This window comes from Rattus rattus, chromosome 7, assembly GCF_011064425.1.
Source record: "Rattus rattus isolate New Zealand chromosome 7, Rrattus_CSIRO_v1, whole genome shotgun sequence".
NCBI lineage: Eukaryota > Metazoa > Chordata > Mammalia > Rodentia > Muridae > Rattus > Rattus rattus.
The window spans coordinates 34,903,233-34,924,075 of NC_046160.1; the positions used below are offsets into that span (position 1 = coordinate 34,903,233).

Genomic DNA, 20,843 nt, shown 5'->3' on the forward strand with positions numbered 1-20,843 from the left:
ATATGAGTCTCAGTGGGTCATTTGTCTAATGTTCTTTTTGTGCTTTAAAACATAGTTGGTAAAGCAAGACAAAGCAAACTTCTTAATTCATTTCATTATTTTCTTCTACAAGTCATGATGCAAGAATGCTCGATAAAACATTAAATTCTCTGAATATGGTTTTAGAGACATATTAATTATAGACTTTGTGTTATAGTAAACAATCTCTAAACAGCCAGATGTAGCTATACTATGCTGATTTCCCTGGGACCCAAGGATATTTGAATGGATATTAAAGTATACTTTTATCAGAATAACAGGTTTAATTAATTTTAATGAGTTTAAAAGCAATTGCTTCATTCAAATTAGATATCCAAGCAATCAAATGAGAATGAACCAGGTGGAAGCAATGTTATTTTTTGTTGATTTGGTAGTCACGTGCCTGTTACAGTCATCATTTTACTGCAGACCAATTTCATTTGGGGGCTAAGGTAATTTCTGTCTGTAGGAAAATTTCCTATGTCTCTCTCTGGCAAGGGAAAACAGAACACAGTGTCTCATCTACATGTTGACGGATAGCAGATGTTTATTCTCAGGAGAGAGAAAGTCTGTGCAGAAATCTAAGTTACTGTTAAGTTAGTATTCCTGAGATTAGGAAGACTTTTAATGTTAAGGAATTGTATTAGACAGGGTACTAGGGAACCCAAACACATCCATGCATATGTGTGTGCATATTTGTGTGTGTGTGTATGAATACACATATGTATTTGTGCATATTTACATGCACACACACAGTTGGAAGAGAGCCAAGTTCAAAATCAAGGACTACAGGCTTCAGAATTCACTTTGCCACAGAAGATGACAACTTTGTGTATTCAGTCCTTCCGAAGATTATATTCTGGTTGAATGAGGACTATTCACAGTACGCATAGAAATCTGGTGTGTTCAAAATGCATAATTTCAGTATTCACATCATTCAAAAATGTTTTGGAAATGGTTGATCATATGCCTTGGAACCATGGCCAATGAAAGGGGATATATGAAATTACCACAATAGACCTTTTATAAGAAAATATCCAAATAACATAGGAGAAATTTTTTTACAGTGGACAATATATCAATCTATAATATATGCTTTCAAATAGTTTTTAATGCTGAAATTTCCTCATATTTGTATCCAGACCTCTGATAATAACAGTGCTTTAGGAATTTACATATAGGAGAGATAGTAGCCATGCTCTAGGGGCCAGGATACCTTGAAGTGCATAATAACAGCCACATCTAGTATTACCACCAGGATGCCATGCTATGCCCTCTATTCTTCAGCATGCTTCCGCCTCTGAGAGTCTCTGGTTCTACGTAGGTGACAATGAAATGTGCGGCAGAACTGTTCCCCAGAGTAAAGAATGGCATTAGCTCTACATCACCTAACCGGTCACTGCATTGTTTAATTTTGTGTGCAAAGTGCCAGGGCCAGTGGCATTCAGGTATTGATGTGATGGCTTTGGTCTGTAATCCCAGCACTCAGCAGACTAAAGCAAAAAGATTACAAGTTTGAGGCAAGCATGAACTATGTAGACAGTTAGCTATATAGTGAGGCTCCATCTCAAAAATTAAGTAAATGAAATATATGGTTTAGAATTAATTAAAAAGAATGAGAACAAGATTTTTAAAATGGACTGCATGGCATCTTCAGAACCCAAACTTGCAAAATCACAGAGACATGTAGGTGCAAGGAACACATAAGAATCAAATACGCGGGCTGGAGAGATGGATCAGCGGTTAAGAGCACTGACTGCTCTTCCAGAGGTCCTGAGTTCAATTCCCAGCAACCACATGGTGGCTCACAACCTTCTGTAAAGAGATCCGATACCCTCTTCTGGTGTATCTGAAGACAGCTACAGTGTACTTATATAAGTACTTATTATATAATAATAAGTACTACAGTGTACTTATATAATAATGCAGTGTACATATATAATAAATGAATAAATCTTTAAAAAAAAGATTCAAATATGCAACATTGAAAATAAGCTGTTTTTAGGTGGTAGAAAATAGCAACCAAAAATCCGCATGTCGAAAAATATAAGAGACCTTTGCACTAGGTCGTTGTGAAGGATGACTTTGGGAATTTGAGCGTTCAGTGTTTTATCTTCACTTCTATACTTAATCCTTTCAACTCAGAGATGTTACTTCACTGAAACTCAGTTGAATCCTCTCTAATACCATGTTGAAAACGTATTAGATAAGTCTTACAGAATCACCTGTGTGTGACCTGGGTGGAGAGGAAGGATTCAGAAAATGAGGCAGGGTGGACAAGAGACCTCTGCAAACCATGAAGCTTGATGAGCATTTGAGAAAAGTCAAATGAAATAATAAACCCACAAAACCTCACTGCGTACCTGTTCTTAATCTCAAATATCAAGATCTGTTCTTACCCATGACATCTCTATTCTTGTTAATGGGCCATGTAACCAGACATAATGAGTTCCTGGATGATGTTGTGAGTGTAATGCACCTTCAGATAATTCTGCTGAGTGGTTGTAATAATCCTGACCAATTCTAAACCCCCACATCACACTAGAAGCTCTGAGTTAATTATTAAACATCATCACATCTATCCTGTAGTGAAGCCATACTTTACTTAAGGCACAGAGAGTATGCGGTCTCCCAGAGGCTAAGCATTTGCCTTCTCTCAGATAGATATTGGAAGGAGAGGTCTCAGTCAGAGTAACCACAACATTGTGCCAATTTTAATTCCCTCTAGCATTCCCTTGTGATTAAATTTAACACATAATTCTCAGAAAGGACTGTAAAGGTATCAGGAATGGCAAGCAAAAAACTAATGCAGCCTTCCCAGTGAATACAGAGTATTGATTATTACAGATGTGATGCCAAAGCTTTCAGATGAGCTGTTATTTATACCCACAGATGTTCTCTCTTTATAAGCCACACCAAAGAGCCTGCAGATAATGCATGCAAATTTCTGTAGCCGCTTGTCTTCATAATGTCCTAAGGATGCATGGCTGACAGAATTTCAAATATACTTCTTTTTTAAGTATATGATTCAAGAAATTTCTAAAAGAGTATATATTCATATGAACTCACATTTTACTATCTCTGTTTCAGGAATTATTTGTTTTCTGAAAATGCTTAAAAATTGGTTGGAACTGAATATTTTATGCCTTTGTTTCCTATGAGGCTGATAAAATACAGCACATACTGATTAATGATTTCATAAATGGTGTGAGAACTCTTCATCATGCTTGCCTATCATTTGATATGAAATTGAATTTCCAATATTCACATTTTAAGACAATGCTATATTCCATGGTTCACCTTTATGGATTTTCTTTGATGCTGTAGGATATGATTACTTTTCTAAATTACTATAGTATCTTCATTTATTGTTTTAGCTAAAATTACTAGACAACAAAACACAACTAGTGTATTGAGTCCTGTCCATCAGGAATGGGTACTTTCCTTTTAGAAAAGTCATTCTCAACCTTCGTAATGTTGTGACCCTTTAATACAGTTCTTTAATGCTGTGGTGACCCGCGGCCATAAAATTATTTCATTATTACTTCATAACTGTTATTTTGCCACTGTTATTTTTAAAATGTAAATATCTGTGTTTTCCACATAGGGGATCCCTATGAAAAGGTCATTCAATCTTACCCCAAGGGGTTGCGATCAATAGTTTGAGAAGCGCTGACTTAGAAAATGGCAGAGTATGATCTCAATCTCATTTCTGTCTCTGTGTATGCTGAGGTCCAAAACTTATATTCCTAAACTTTTGAAAATGCAGTAATTATAGACTCAAAGATAAAAATTCACTCAGACAAGCTATTACTTCTGAAATCCTTCCCATTTTTAAAACGTGTTTGCGTTTCTTTTTTACTTAAAATGTTATGGCCCAAGAATTTTTCTTTCCTTGAAAATGTAACCATGTATTACAGAAAAAGTTCAAATATATTGCTGTGTAAATGTCTATAGACTTTTCAGCCTGTCACCATGTTAAAATAGAGTGCCCTCTCAAAACTGCACTCCATGTAGACTTGAAACTACAAAAATTACCTTTTACACAGTTATTTTTTACCCCTACATGTTTTATGGTATTTCAAAGGGTAGTGATAAACTACATATTAACAGAGAGGCAATGTGACCCACAGTAGAAATGACATCAATTGGTTGATAAACAGACTGTGTCTGTGTTTTTGTAGACTAAATACAACTTTTATGGTTTCTTGAGGTAACCAGTAACTGTATCTTGCTTTCATTTTCAAATTATTTGAATTGGGCAATAAATTATGACAGCTCTGCTAATAGAGGGTATCGACATCTTTTATAATAATCATCTTTGTTGAATTGATCCAAAGTACTCTGAGCAAAACTTCAAGTAGCTTGGTGACTTCATTGAGCTCACCCTGTGTCCCTGTGGCCTTGGGGCTTCCTTTTTAATAATGACCATTTAGTGGGTGAACCAGCTTTTAATAGTTATGAAATTATTCTAAAATGAGAAATTAGTAATACTTTATATTTTATAACAAAATAGAATATTTAATAGACTTTTGTAAGTTTATATCCAAGTTAATCTTCATTCTAGTTAGACAAAGAGTTATAGGTTGTATATTATTTTAAAAATTAGAAAATAAGTTTAATAAACTATACCTAACATTGGCAATATGTATGCAGCTAGCACCTTACAGGGCATAATAAGGTCTTTTGAAACTAGAGTGCTTATAATTCTACAGATAGAATATATCAAGGTCATCAAAGGAAAGGCATGCTGATTTCATACATTAAACAGAAAATAATTTATCTGATACATCACGTTAATACAAGCCATCAGAGGGCAAGAGAAGTATGCCTTATGAAGAGAATTTGAGGGGTAAATATTCTTTAATGCAAATGACCTTATTTGATGGCTTTATTTGATTTTTATGTCAGAACAGAGCTATGATGTGTTAATGGATTACTAACTTTTCATGTCATTTCCTTGTTGTGTCTGTTTGTGAGTGTGTCTGTGTGTCTCTGTGTGTCTGTATTTGTGTTTGGTGTCTGTGTATGAGCTTCTTTGATATATGTTCACATTTATATGCATATGGTAGCCAGGATAGTAGGCTTAAATGTATTTTTCTATTGCTATCACCTTGTTTAAAAAAACATTGCATGCAAAGGTAAATGTGCTTTATTTACTATTTGTTTATTCTTTAAGTATTTCATACACCTGTACAAACTATATTGATCTCCATTCCTCCCAACTCCTCCCACATTTCTTCCTTCCCATGTCATCCCCAACTTTATGCCCTCTTCTTTTCTTTTAATCCACTGAATCCAATTATTGTTCTTACATGGGTGTGGAACCATCTGTAAGCACTGTCCATCCTAAGTTTTCAGTATATATTTTTATTTATGCAACTCAAATATAATTACATCATTTCCCTTCTTTTCTCCCACTTGTAAAATTTCCCATTTTTCAGACATCTTTATTCTCTTTTAAATATGTGGCCTCTATTTTTTTGTTTTTTTTTCACACACACACACACACACACACACACACACAGGTTCATAGTGGAAAGGGCTCACAGGGGAGGAAATATTGTAAGAGCCAGAGGAACAGGGCATTTGCTATGAGATTTTTGCCTCCTAAAATAAGTTAGAAAAGTTACATTAAAGAAGACCTGGACAAGGATAGCATCTTATTTCATTTTATTATATTTTGATACAAAGCCTCTTCACTGAACCTGGAATTCCCTGTTTCAGCTATGCTGGCTAGCCATTGACCTCAATAAATCCATCTATCCCTGCCACTTTAGGGAAGGACTGTGGTTCTCATTGATATCCTCATGCTTCCCTAGCAAGTTTCTCTTCCCATTAAAGCTTTTTGATACCCTATCTTTTGCCATTTTATAAATAGCAATGTATCAGGATAAAAGTTGCACTGAACATGAACTATTTCTTTCACTTACATAGAAATGACTTCATGCTTTTCATCAACGTTCTGAACACAAAGCATGTCCTTCACCCATGTAGAAATGACTGCATACATTTATTGCCTTTGCAAGAATTGTCAATGCTCTGCTACCTTCAAATAAAGGTCATCTTTAGGGCTTCTAGATAACTTATACAATTTATATGACAAATTTTATTGAAATCCTATGAGATATAGGTTCCGTTATCATTTATTGATGAAGAAATTGATCCTAGGGATGCTATGATATTCTATGTGTCAAGGTGGAGTGATACAATGACAGTTTTCCATTCCAAATTAATAATAGTCCCAAGTCAGTTATTTTGCACCCTTTGGAATACATACGGACAGAATGGAAAGACTACTTGTACTGCCTCAAGGGGCTTTCACATGAAGTAGCTTAGAGTGACCACGTTTATTTGTACACTTCAAGAATCATCTGTTGTGACATCTCCTAGATCTAGAAGAGAAAGATAGACTCCAGTCTAGGTCATCAAGAACTGTGATGATAAATGGAATTTTTGTAACTCTTAAAAGACTACCAACAATGTTTAGTTATTTCACCTCTCAAAATACGTAGTGACTTGAATACTAAATTCATCTATAATTTTATACTTAGAAAAACCTGCAAGCAGTAGCTGTTTGAGTTTTTCTGAGATAAGTATTAAATAAAATGGAACTTGGGGCCCCTCAGTAGAACACATAGCTCTTTTGCTAGTCAACACATATAAAAGTAAGAAACACTTTTCGAGCACTTATTTCTATATAAGACGCTCCTCTGGAAATGTGGGTAAAGCAGTTAAAAGATGTGAACATTGGGTTTGATTTGGATCTTTAATGTTAAAGATCATAGAATATATAAAGAAATGAAATAAGAAAGAGAAAGGTGCAAGGGAATCAGACAGGGAACTCTCTGATCTTGGGCAAAATCATCACTGATTCTCAAAAGTTGTTTATATTCATGGTTAGGTAGATGGAGATGACATCTAGAGTATGGATGGGAGATAGTTTAGTGAGTAAAGTACTTGCTATACAAGCAGGAGAGCAGAACCTGAGGTCTGGTTCTAAGAACCCACATAATGTTCCTGGTGGTAGCACATATGTGTAATCCCAGAACACCTATGGTGGTGAGAGGAAGGGATAGAAGAATCATTGGAAGCATAAACAACAGTGAATAAGAGACAGTCTATCAAATAAAATAAAAGGTGAGGACCAATACCCAAGGACTTCCTCATATATGCTGTGGTACACATACCCTAAACACAGCAACACATACATATACAATGTGTACACACATAAAGATGCAGAGACACATGCACGCACATACACAACCACCCTCGTGCGCGCGCGCGCGCGCACACACACACACACACACACACACACACACACACACACACACGTTTTTAATGTCTGAATTGCTAAAACCAATTACCAGGTTGGTCATGTAAATGGAGTAGTAACCATGTTTGGTCTGAATTTAATAACATGGTATTAGGTAGGGCCATTCCTTCCCAGTTATATGTAATAAGGAAAGGGCAAAAAAGAGGAATGAGTCTCCAACAGTAATTACATTGACACTTCAGATCCGAGTGGTCACAAAGAACCTGAAGATCTATCACAAGAGACCAAAGATAAGTTGCTCTGAGGCCAGATGAGAGCAGAGGCCATGGTGGGCTGGGCACTGGATGTTAGTTTCCAAATTTTACATATTGTAGTCTGAAAGTATACAGACATAAGATACTCTATAGAAATTCAAGTTGTGTAACCGTACCTAACTACAGGCTTCCATGTCATTTTCCATATTGAATTGAAGACAAGACATTCTGCTTGGCTGATTCCTTCCCTACATTTAAGACCTTCTCATTAATAAATAATGTTCTCAGATGAATAGATCCTCACTAGAACATTGCACTTTTTGTATGAAGTGTAGCTGGTAAAGATTTTCTCCCAAATGATTGTAAAAATAGCAATATCTGTGGGAGTTGGAAGTAGAGTGGCCAAGTCTGGTGAGAAGAAGCGTGGGCCATCTTCAAGTGGAGTCATGATAATAAATTCTTTGCAGGATGACCCTAGAAACTTTTAGCATCTATGAAACACCTTCTATGGGTCTTTTAGACAAGAAGAGCTTGAAGATCTCTGGAATAAAAACTTTTCTTAATCTCTGGGTGGTAACATCTTTGCCTTTTGGGTGCTGAAAGACAAAGATATTCCAGCCAGGGTGACCCTTATGCGGATCCCCACTAGACAGGAGATCCGAGTGAGGAATTTGTTCAATGTGGTTGACAAGTTGCACTGGCAGAAACATGGAGATTACCTGTTTCTAAAAGTGAACAGAACTCTGAAAGGCACACTGGGTGTTGTGACAACTTTTGAAATCTTCTGGATGAGGGAGAAGCAGGCACCTGTTGATGTTCTTATGGTTTCTTTCATCTTAGGGCCTTTGCCTGGGAACCCAAGTACAGTAAGTTTGCTGTACTTCATGGTGAGGCCCTGCAGATATCTGTCTCCTTCTACTATATGAAGGAGAAGATCAAACTCATCAAGATGTTTGTCAAGCAGCAAACAAGCACCATCTTCTGGAGTACCCAGGGGCTTTCATAGTGCTAGTCTGGGTGAAGAGCAAGAGCCATGCCTCAGTGTTTGTTGACACCTCAGATTGCATTGTCATGAACATTGAAGAGCACTACATGGCCTCTGATATTGAGTGGGACCCAACCGAGCACTACATAGTGTCATGGAGGAGCCATAAGGTGGACAATACTTATTGGTTGTGGTCCTTTCAAGATTGCTTTCTCCAGAAAAACAACAAGAACCGTTTTTGCCAGCTGCTTTGGAGAACAAGGCCGGCAATGATCCTCAGCCAGGATAAGATAAAGCAACTTAAAAAGATTTGAAGAAATATTCTAAGATCTTTGAGCAAAAGGATCACTTGAGCCAGTCCAAAACTTCAAAGGGACTGTAGAAAGAAGGTGGTCCATGATTGGGGACTTTCAGCAATACCAAAAAAAGTCCCAGGAACTCTATATGAAGCAGAAGAGCAAGTATCTGTAGCAATGGGGAGAGCTGAATGCTGACAAGCTGGACAGCAATGTGGATGACTGGGAAGAAGAGATCATCGAGATTTTTGTCACTGAAGAGGTCATTCTTCTGGGAGGTCAGGAGTGATCTCAGTACTCTATGTCACTGTGCTGTGCCCAGGATCCAAGGCTACTCTTGATAGAGAGCCTTGGGCTCAGTTCCCATTTGTGCTTCCTTGCTCTGGATGTGAGTGCAACCAGGGTTCCTTCATCCTGACAGAGCTCTGTGTCTTCAGCCCCAGGTCCAATGAGGGGACATTCATCTCTGCTCTCACACTGCCCTGTTTGGGATTTTATCAGTCATATCTGCACTGAGACTCACTGCAGTGCTCCTGAAGGCCCTTTTAATTCCTGTTGCTGCCCATGGGGTTTCCAGAGCCTCCACTTGCAGCTCAGTGGGGTTTCTGTTCAAGGACTTGCCGTTCCTGTGGTCTAGTCTGCACACCCACCACTTACATGTCCTGAAGCTTTGGAGGCTCCCCAGCACCTCACACCTGTGTAGATGGTGGCAGGGCCTCTGGGCAGGTTGGATGTGGAAATAAAAACAACCCTATGTGAAAAAATAGCAACATTTGCATGCATAAATACAAATTAATTATGGATACTGAAAAAATATATCAAAACTGTAACTAGGAAAAATAAATGAAATAAAATTGCTGATATTACTCTCAAGTATTTTGTGTCTTTTTTTTTACATATACCTGTTGTCTCTTATCACATGAATAATTTGTAATTAATTCTCAGATTTGGAAAAATATATATTAATTCTCTGCTTGGGTGTATGGGTATATCTTACAATGTACTCTTTCATATCTAAGTATTTGAAGTCCAAAGAGCACTCATTTTTGCTTACCTTTTCCCTCTAAATACAACAGCTTTCATAGTGAGCATGATACAAGTTATGGAGCAGGCCCATGTGATCATTGCAAAGATTGCCTTCTCCTGAGGCATGCATGAACTCCTTTTATTTGTAACGTGTTGTCATGACTACAGTGAATTGGAATTGAGCCAAGTTCTTAAACCGCCCCTTTGCTTTTATCCATGAATGATGTAGCAATCTTTGTTTGGCCTGTTTTGTTGTTTCTTTCACCTTGCTTTATTTATCTTCCTTCATTCGTGTATTTATTGATGTAAACGAGACCCTTCGCCCCTTTCTCCTTCCTCTCTCTTCCTATTTTCTTTCCTTCCATCTTGAATTGGATGTTAGGTCTCGCTATATACCAAGAGTTACTGTAGCCTCCTCTCTACTGTGAAATAAGGGTCACTGAGAAGAACATGGAGGGAATGGCAAAAGCAACGGCATAAAAGTTGCTAAGTGTGCTTTTTCTGCCATACCTCACTAACCAGGGCATGAACTGCTTCAGAAATTGTTCCAATGAGTCATATTAAGTAATCATTTCAATTATGGGCCACTTTCATGGGGATTTTCTTTTATTTGTGCTAAAAGAGCATCCTGACTCCTGCTTCCTCACCACCTTCTGGAAAAGTCATCGCCCAGATTTGACAGTGGAGCTGCACTGTCTGATAGAGGTAATGGTCACCGATGGATGAATACCATACTCAACAGCAGAGAAGACGAAATGACTCTCCTTTAAACCAAAACCTGGCATCAAAGTTATTATCACTGATTATGACATTTTCCTCCCATGGCCTTCATCTTTCTCAAAAGCAAGTGGTAAAAAATCTTTTCTGAAAGGAAGGCAGTCATGGTCCAAATGGATTGTACTGCCTAGGATGGAGCAGCCTGTTGATTCAGTTACTGCAAGGGTTGCTCCTCCTTGGTAATTTAAGGACAACTAAACTTCCAGTAGTTCTACTAAAATGGGTTTGATCCAGATTTGAATCAAGATTCCCAGAGAAAAGAATGTATTTAAATCAAAAGTTTAGATTAACGATAAAATGGTCCCAAATGTCTTCTGTACAGGAGGATAGTTTGACATTGCTCTTCTAGTCTAGGATTTCCAATTCACGGAGAGTTACTATCATTATGAACACGACTTTGTCCTTTTCCAACAGGGGTTATTTTCTAATTTTTATCAAAAATGTCCCTTGATGCCTTTCCCAAATGATTGAATCATTTGACATTTACACTGTAGTTCCTTCTGATAAAGTATTACAATTATATGAATCTTTAGATATATTTCAAATATTGTTACATGCATTCAGTTTGTACATTACTGAATTATCTGAAATATTGAATACATGTTCTCCTGGGTTTGTTAAGGCTTTGTAAGATATAAGGATTTGTTCTATAAAGTCATTATTTTCTGTCCTTGTACATAACAATGCCATTAGTTTATGAGGGAATATTTCCCCTCACAGATTTTCTTCTTAATGTATATTGGGATTTATAATCTCCCATCTCCACTATTACCTATTTCTATGTTACTTGCTATTAGTTTCAATTAATTATTTTCTATTTGTACTCAAGCTTATTAAAATGTTTCCTACGTATTTCTCAATTTCATGGAATAAAATAAATGAAATGACTGATTATAACAGAAATAAATAACATAAAATAACAGAAATGGGGTGGTGATCTTTATAAAGAAAATGGATAATATCAAAATATCTTTGTGGATTTACCTGGCAAAAGCTACTTGCTGCTAGTCTTACAGACACAGGTCTGATAACTACATACTTTTCTGTAACGTTCTCTTAGGAGACAATAAGAGATTTTGCTTCCTGGCTCAGCCAATATTCTTGAAATGTACCAACAAAAATACTTAGGGTACCTTTTTTAACTACTGCAGATAAACAAAAGTTTTGTGTGTCCAGTGTAGCAGCAGTGGCAGTAGTAATGGTATAAATATTGTATAACCATGCTTTAGAAACTTTTCTTCTTGCAAAACTGATTTGGTAAGAGGTATAATAAAACAATTTTCATCCATTGGTCACTACTGTTCTGCATTCTGCTTCTGTGAACTTATGTTTAGATACTTCACATAGACCTATGCATTGTGTATATTTGAGGGATTTATTTCATTTACCATAACATTTTCCACACAAACATTTATGTGTATATGACATACAATATAAACATCTTATCATAATATGGTCATTTTAATGCTACATAAATCATTCCATAGACATTGTATATATATTTTATCATGCATCCAATCTTTAATTTATTTCAGAAATAATTTATAAGATATAGATCTGTTGCTTTCTTGTTAAGTATTCTTAATATTTATTCTTTTCAATATTTTCATTAATAAAATTGCCTAAAATCTCTTTTTTAGGATAGTGTCTTGTTAATAGAAGATTTTGAATGCTAAAATTTGTATATTGCACACTTTCTGGCTTCCTTTACTAGTAATGAAACTAGTTTGAATGAAAATTTCTGCATATATATATGTATATATATATATAATTTCATCTATTAAATGAGAAACTTTTACTTCTTTTATAATTTATAAAAGTTTTCATTATTTTTTTTCCTCCAGTTACTTTACCTAGGGCTTCAAAGAATGTTTCATGTAGCAGTGGATCTAAGCAGATTTCCAGGCTCCTCTTCCAGAAGACCGCAATCTGTCGCTCTCCTCTGTGTCATTTGGGAGGAGAGTTGACTTTCCCCACATTGCCAAGCTTCTCCTTCACTCTCCCCAACACACAGGCATTCAGAAAGTCCTGATCCTCATCAGCATTGGATTAAAAGATAAAGAAAGCCATTCGTTGTGGCCCTTCAAGACTGCATCCTGTCAGATGTTGACTGTTATTTTTCAACTGCTATAACAGAACACCATGGCCAAAGCAACTTTTATGGAAGAACACATTTAATTTGAGGCTCACAATTCCATCCATAGAGTTAGACAGAGTCATGGTGGGAAGCACAGCATCGAGCAAGCAAGGCTCTGGAGCAAAAACTGAGAACTCAGTTCTCAATTTAAAAACTGGAGGGAAAGAGAGCTATGTAGGAATCTGGAGGGAAAGAGAGCTATGTAGGAATCTGGAGGGCTTTTGAGACCTCAAAGGCTACCCCTAATAATGTACCTCCTTCAACAAGGCCATACTCCCTAAACCTCCCAAAAAGAATTGCACCAACTTGGACCAGGTAACCCAGTACAAGAGCATGTGAGGGGTTGACTATTTCACCCAAACCAACAAAGATGCTGTCAGTTCTTTTTCTGTTAGAAGTAAGGCATGCTTGGACATTCTTTTCTGGTAGCTCCTAACCAGGCTGGTTTAGGTCATCACAGATGAGAACAATTGCTCTATTTCAAGCTTCAGTGAATCTGTTACGCACTCTCAGCCTTACTGAGACACTGCAGCTTCATTACCCATTCTTACACAGGCTCTCTAAAGTTAACACATCATTAAGTCAGTGTCTTTGTAGGGAACTGAAATCTATGGTTTCCTAGCCTAGCCCAGATTTGTGCATCATCCAGTCCTTAGAAAATTCTGTTATTAGAATCTGGTGTTCATGGGAGTGTCAAAATAAAACCATCTTTTCCTGAGATATTTTTTATCGGATTTTTTTATTTACATTTCAAATGTTATCCCCTTTCCTGATTCCCAGTCCATAAGCCCCTTAGCCCATCCCCCAGCTTCTTCTGTGAGGGTGTTCCCCCATCCAACCAGCCACCCCTTGCTGCCTCCCTGCCCTGAAATTCCCCTAAAATTGGCAGAACCTAGGGCTTACCTTTCCATTGGTGCCCAAGGTCATCCCCTGCTACATATGCAGGTTTTACCTGAGTTTTTAACATGTACTAAATTAAACCATGATCTCTTGGAGGCTTCAGGAGTCAAATAGATTCCTTCCCGTTATTTAAATTCAGAACTTTTGCAAAATTCACAGAGGAGTCAAGTAGGAACACAACTTTAGAATTTCTGCCAAAGTAGGAGTTTTAATACTTTACTCCTAAATTGTCTTACACAGCTGGATCACAAAAGTTCCCACAAAGGAAAGAGACAGTACTAAAATCATTATTCAAATCAGGAGGCAAAAAACTACTTAAGAAAACCAGGCATATTTAAAAATTTACCCTTTATTGCTTTCATTATGTGCCAGGGTTTATATGACAATTCTATTCATAAGCTATTTAAAATTTAAAAAGTTAAACAGATAGAGTTATTTGGAAACATATAGTAAATATGTAAAAATAAAAGGCAAAAATATGTTTTGCTGTACATGGAAGGCTAATGTTCTACTTTCGCTTTAATGTCATGCTACTTGTGTGTTTGTTTACAAGAAAGTAGCTTTAACATGATGTAATAACATGAAATTATTACACTTCATTGTTTTGGCATAAGTGCTAGTGCTCCCTGGAGCTGCATTAATAATGGGCAGATATTGAATTTTATGATGCTTTCAATTGACTGCCTAAAATATTCCTTAATTTAAAACCTAATTATCTCTGCTCAGAGATGCCTGAAAACACCAAAACAAGATTTAATAAATGTTGACTAGTCTATTTTATTTGTATTCGTGTAGACTTTTCATAAACAATTTAAGCTAAATTGGTGCCTAGGTAAAGAATTTCTGTGTCCAGTCTTTTTTTTTTTTCTAAGAAATACCATATCAAATCACTGCATTCATACATTATTCTTCTATATCACAACTATATTGAAAAACAGCAAAAGGGCAGGCCTTATTGATTTCATCTTTGTTATTCAGAATAAATATTTATCTTTATTATTCAGAATATATATTCATTCAGTTAAAAGTGGAAGCTCATCCTACAGTACTCCAGTCGCAATATTTCAAACCTTAGATATACAAGCTCGGGGTAATTAAATTTCACAAAGTGACTGAATGTTCATCTCTCTCTTTTTTTTTTTTTTCTACTCATCCTTTGCTTTGGTAACAAAAAATCTTAATGGTCTTAGGATTGTAATCATTGTTCTTAGAGTTCAATTTGCTAAATCTCCCAAGTTAATTTGTGCGTGTGTTTCTATTTATTTTTTTTTTATTATTAACTTGAGTATTTCTTATATACATTTTAATGTTATTCCTTTCCCAGTTTCCGGCAAACATCCCCCCCCCCCTCCCCTTCCTTATGGGTGTTCCCCTCCCAACCCTCCCCCCCATTGCTGCCCTCTCCCCAACAGTCTAGTTCACTAGGGGTTCAGTCTTAGCAGGACCCAGGGCTTCCCCTTCCACTGGTGCTCTTACTAGGATATTCATTGCAACCTACGAGGTCAGAGTCCAGGGTCAGTCCATGTATAGTCTTTGGGTAGTGGCTTAGTTCCTGGAAGCTCTGGTTGGTTGGCATTGCTGTACATATGGGGTCTCGAGCTCCTTCAAGCTCTTCCAGTTCTTTCTCTGATTCCTTCAACAGGGGTCCCGTTCTCAGTTCAGTGGTTTCTATTTATTAAATCCTTTAAGTTAAAGATCCAAACTGACGTGGAAGAAAATGTAACGAGAATGACCTTGACTTTCTTAAAGGTTAGCCACTGGAAACATTTAGATGAATAAAAGTGATTTTTTTTTTCCAGAGGCATTTATTTTCCAAAACTCCAATTTGGTAGCAACACTACAAAACTACTTTCCCAAGCTAAAATTATCTTTTGTAATTGTTTCTCTGTGTGACTGGGAGGTCACCTTGACATTGTCATTATTACAGCTCTTTGTAACTCAGCAACCTCTAATATTTGTAAATGTATATATCAGGAAAGAGACAAAAACTTCATCATACCCAGAAAGGTAAATATCTATCTATCTATCTACCTATCTATCTATCTATCTATCTATCTATCTATCTATCTATCTATGTATCTATCTCTATCTAGATCTAGATAGATAGATATAGGTAGATGTAGATATAGATACACATACACAGGCTTATTGTGCATGTGTATAATATGTATACAAGCATAGCCCTGGGTCCTGCTAAGACTGAACTCCCAGTGAACGTGATTGTTGGGGGGAGGGCGGCAATGGGGGGAGGATGGGGAGGGGAACATCCATAAAGAAGGGGAGAAGGAAGGGCTAGGGTGATGTTGGCCCATAAACCGGGGAAGGGAATAACACTCGAAATGTAAATAAGAAATACTCAAGTTAATAAAAAGAAAAAAAAAAGAAAAAAGAAAAAGCACATATATGTGTGTGGGTTTACATTGTGTGTCTGTTGAGAGGGTCAAAGTCAATGGCAGTTGTTCAGATCTTTGCTGAACCCAGAGGTCATAGATTCTGGCCAGTCTGGCTAGGCTGTTTACCTGAGGTTTCTCCTGTCTCCGGCACTTCTTATACTGTTGTGTTTTGTTTTGATTTTAAGATGAGTTTTAAAGATTTGAACTCTGCTCCTTCTCATTCCTGTGCAGCAAGCACATATTCTCTGAATGATTTTCCCAGATCTGCACCATGCATTTTAATTCACAGTTTGTTACAGCATACCTTACTTCTTCAAAACTATTAACTTTATGTGAATTGCCTAGGAACAGCCTAGACTTGGAGAGGGATTCTGAGACAAGAGGTATCTGGGAGCAGTGAAAACAAGTATTTGATGTCAAATCATGGGTCCAAGCTGGTAGCTTATGTTCTGCTACGGACAGCTTTCCAGATTGCTCTCTCTATTCTGCTCTCTCTCTCTGAAGGTCTGTAGACAGCCCTCTGTCTTTTGCTGCAGGCAGTTCTCCACGCAGTTCTCTCTTGTGATTCTCAAAAAGTTCTCTGGGTAGCTCATCTCTTGCAGATCACAAGCCCAACTTCATATTTTACATATCGATCTAGTCATTTACTCCAGGTTCCCTTTTGATTATCCTATGAGTCAGCCTCCAATGACCCCAGAGTCTTGATTCTTAGGAGACAGCAAGCACACACCATTTTTTTTTAACATTGCAAATTGGAGATCTGTCTTCCTCTGTTAACCCCAATGATAAGCTAGCTGGGTAGGATTCTTGTCCTGAAATTACCATTTCTACCTAGCTTAGGCCTTACCTTGCTCTTTTCCAGACTGATGAACTCAGGAATCTGCCTTTGTAAGTAAGCACGAACAAACAAACAAACAAACAAACAAAAAACTTAGCTGGGTGGGATCTCATGCCATCACCCAGATTTCTCAATCTTCATATCTTTAATATAATCTCAATCCTTAATATCTTTCTGATAAGTTGGCTCACAGTACAGCTACTTTTGTTCCTTTAGATTCACAAAGCCACTCATATGATTCATATTGCATCCTTGTATTTGCACAGTTGAGAAATTCTATATTTTTGAACTCTTGTTTTTAGAGTCCTTTACAACAACCTTAAGGTCCCATCATTTTCCTGTACCTGAGACATTCCCACACCCTTACCTTCTGCTGTCTCTGATTATCATAGAGTCATTAACATTAACAGGGAGGACTTTCCTTGAAGGAGGAATGCAAAATATATGCATTATTATACAACAAGCCTTATGCTCACAGTAGCCATCAACACTCAATGCAGGCCCACACCCTGTTGGCCTTGTTCCAGGGGTGAGAACCATGTAATTCTACCCCTACCATGGCCACGCTGGACCTAGCATCTCCCCACCCCCACCCCATACCCCCGATTTTTAAGTTTGAGAGTGCAATCATTGACCAAGTGCTTGACTTGCTTGCTGAAGACTGGAAGAGGAAACAAAACCAGTAATGATAAACCAATTACGGTGCATCACAGACAAATCTTAATAAACGAATGAGATGGCTAACTTATTAAGGATAATACTCTGTTGGGAAATGCTGATAATGTTTATTAAAAATTACACATAAATTCTGGCTCCAACAAAAACGTCTGGCAGCAGCAATATTTACAAAATAAACCCAGGCCATTGGCTAGTCAAGCTTCAAAGAATGGAAATATGAAAAGTGAATTCGGATATTAAACAGACGTTCGTGTGAAGAATGATCCATTAGGGAGCAGGGAAAAGAGGAGGCTGGGGTTATTAGAACTTCGAGTCTTATAGGAAGAGATACAGAAATGAGGGAAGGAATATGGGTAAAAGGCACTACCACCTACGTAGGGCTTGTGAAAGGGGGTGTGTACTGATTAGGGTTTTGTTTCTTTTGTCAACTTCACACAAGCTAGAGTCATTCCTGACAAGGGAAACTCACTGAGACAGTTCCTCCATTTGAATTGACTTGAGTATGTCTGTAGGACATTTTCTTGATTGATGATTGATGTGAGAGGGTCTAGTGTACTTGAGGGGAGGGCACTTCTGGACTGACATTTCTGGGTTGCTTAAAATATCACACTGCAAGAGCCGTGGAAAGCAAGCCAATAAACAGATAAGGTGATCCAATCCTTTGTAGGCATGCCTTCTCTGTCAGCACATTGGACAGTATTCACACCTTGTTAGCCAAAATAGACCTGGTCAGGTAGGTTCCTCTATGATCTCACTGAGAAAAACAACGGATACAGTAGTACTTTTCCAGTGCCTAGATTTTTGTAAAACCATTAACTTTTTAAAGTTAACATGTTATCAAGTAACATAACAAAATTAACCATTGTGATTCTCCACATATCAAGAACAATACTGTTGAATTTGTATCTGTGGTTGGATTCTGTTTTGGTCATTGTTCTATTCCCTTGAAGAGAAGATACCATTACCAAGGCAATGCTTATTTTTTTTAAAGCACTTAATTGGGGGCTTGCTTACAATTCCATTATCTCATTATTACGTTAACATAATAGCATGAAGCACAGAGGCGGGAGTAGTCCTGGAACTGAGAGCTTTAGATCCTGAACTTCAGGCAACAAGGGCAGAAAGACAATGAGGTCTGCCTGCCTCTGCCTCCTGAGTTCTGGGATTAAAGATGTACACCACCATTCCTCCCTGATGTGGGCTTTTTGAAGCCTCAAAGTCCACCCACCCTCAGTGACACACTTTCTCCGAACAAAGCCACATTTCTTGATCCTTCTAATTTCTTCAAACTCCATTCTCTGCTGAATAGGCATTCATATGTTGAGCCTATGGAGACCATTCTTATTCAAACCACAATAGAGTATTCACCCCATTTTCATGTCTATTTCATCCCATCTACAGCATCTCGGTTTCTCTACTAGGTTTTGCACTGGGCAGCCTGATTGAATTTGTCTCTCACAGATTGCAGAAGTTCTATGACTCAACTGAATAGTAGATCAGTAAGTATGTGGTACGGTGATCAGTAGCAGTTCTTTGTCTCTAGCTATGTATGTCAGAGTGTGTTTTTTTCATTAATTATTTAAAGTGATTTAATTTTAATTCATTCATGAATTAAAATGAGGAAACAGTTAACATTCATCTGGAAGACCTGTTCAAGAGATAGTTCTGACCACTGCTTATCTTTGAAGTTTGTAACTTTGTTAAATGAGAAATCTGTCCACTTGTGTTCATCCCTGGCATTGACAGGAATATCATGAGACAAGCTTTAAAAGCCACCAAGAATTCCCACCATTATCTATTGGTTTATTCTCATTCTGTTGTAAATGAAATTTCTATGAGAAAAAGAAGTCCAGAATAAATTCTGAATTCTGAATACAGGTACAGAAACTTGGGATTGCCTAAGCAATGCAAAATATATGCACATTTTACTCATAGAAGTTTGTCTCAAGAAGAGAAGGGATTTCACACTTCTTAGGATTATAGAGAATTTAAGAAGCAGGTATCAATCACTCACTCACCACCTGTGGCCACTGAATAAAGTGCCTGAGTTTCCCTTAGCAAACCACTGTAATGGAAATCCTCCTACATTAAAGCATGAAACATGCTTTAATGCAAAAAAACAATTTGTGGGGGCACAATCAACAAATTTGTCTATACAGAAAGAAAATTACAATGGTATAGTATTTTCATTATGTAGACTTTCTAAATCCCTTCAAGTTGACACTCAGGATTAACCACTGTAAACCCCAGATATGCAATCAACATAAAAAGTCCTGAGAATAATTTGCAACCCAATAGACCATGTCCTTGTCAAGTCGGACTTTAAACAATTCACAATACTTTACACATCACAAAGAGGAAGATCCAAATGATAAAGATTTCTGTAGACAATCATTGGGTCTTCCTTTCTTTTAATCCTTTCCCTTTCCTTTCTCCTTTCTTTCTCTTTCCTTTTTTTCTTGTTTTTATTTTAATCTTGAAAAAAAAAGACAAATATATCTCCTTTTTAGAAATTACTTTCACATTCGTATTACCAATCGCATAAAGAAACTACCTCTCAACATGTGCAAGCTCGGCCACCTGCAGGCACAAATCTTGTGACCAGTGTTGGTGAGAAACCTAATAATAATAACCACAAATAGAAGTCTGTGTGTTCAAAAGCTTCCCCAGGCAGCTACAGGCACAGAAGCGCATTGACATTCAAATTGTTGGTAATAGAAAGAATGCAGGTTACGACCCCATTACATGCATCTCTTAAAAGGTTCAGTATGTCATTGTTGAATGCAGAACTCCATTCTTTAAAATGCAGAGGTACCAACATTATCTGGTTCTAGAAACCTTGGAGATGAAAAGAGAGAGGCGACTCTTAGCCTTTTTGTCACACTCTAATTGTTAATGCCCCTTGAGAAGTAAACTTCAAATGTCACAGTGCTTTTAACAGGAAAACTCCAAAAGGGATACTATAGGGTTTTTTTTTCCATTTCTTTCTCTATTTCCTTTTGGTATCCCAAAGGGAAATAATTTATTCTCTTCAGAACAGGGTGGGGGAAAGCAGATACACACGCATATGCTTTATCCAATTTAATGGGTAGAATTTGAGCATGGAATATTATGAAGACTGGAGAGTGGTATGCCATCTGGATGGTAGGTATAGTGAGGGGACAATATATTTGGCAATCAAAGGGTCAGGTAATATGGTCTAGTTTGGCCAATCATCTGTTAGGTCACAGTCGGCCATCGTGAGTAAGCAAGGCAGTGAGAACAT

General features: G+C 37.3%; 1 pseudogene; it reads left to right on the forward strand.

Moving 5' to 3' along the window:
• Positions 1-9,118, forward strand: part of LOC116906032 — a 162,159-nt pseudogene extending 153,041 nt beyond the window's left edge.
• Positions 9,119-20,843: the final 11,725 nt, after the last annotated feature.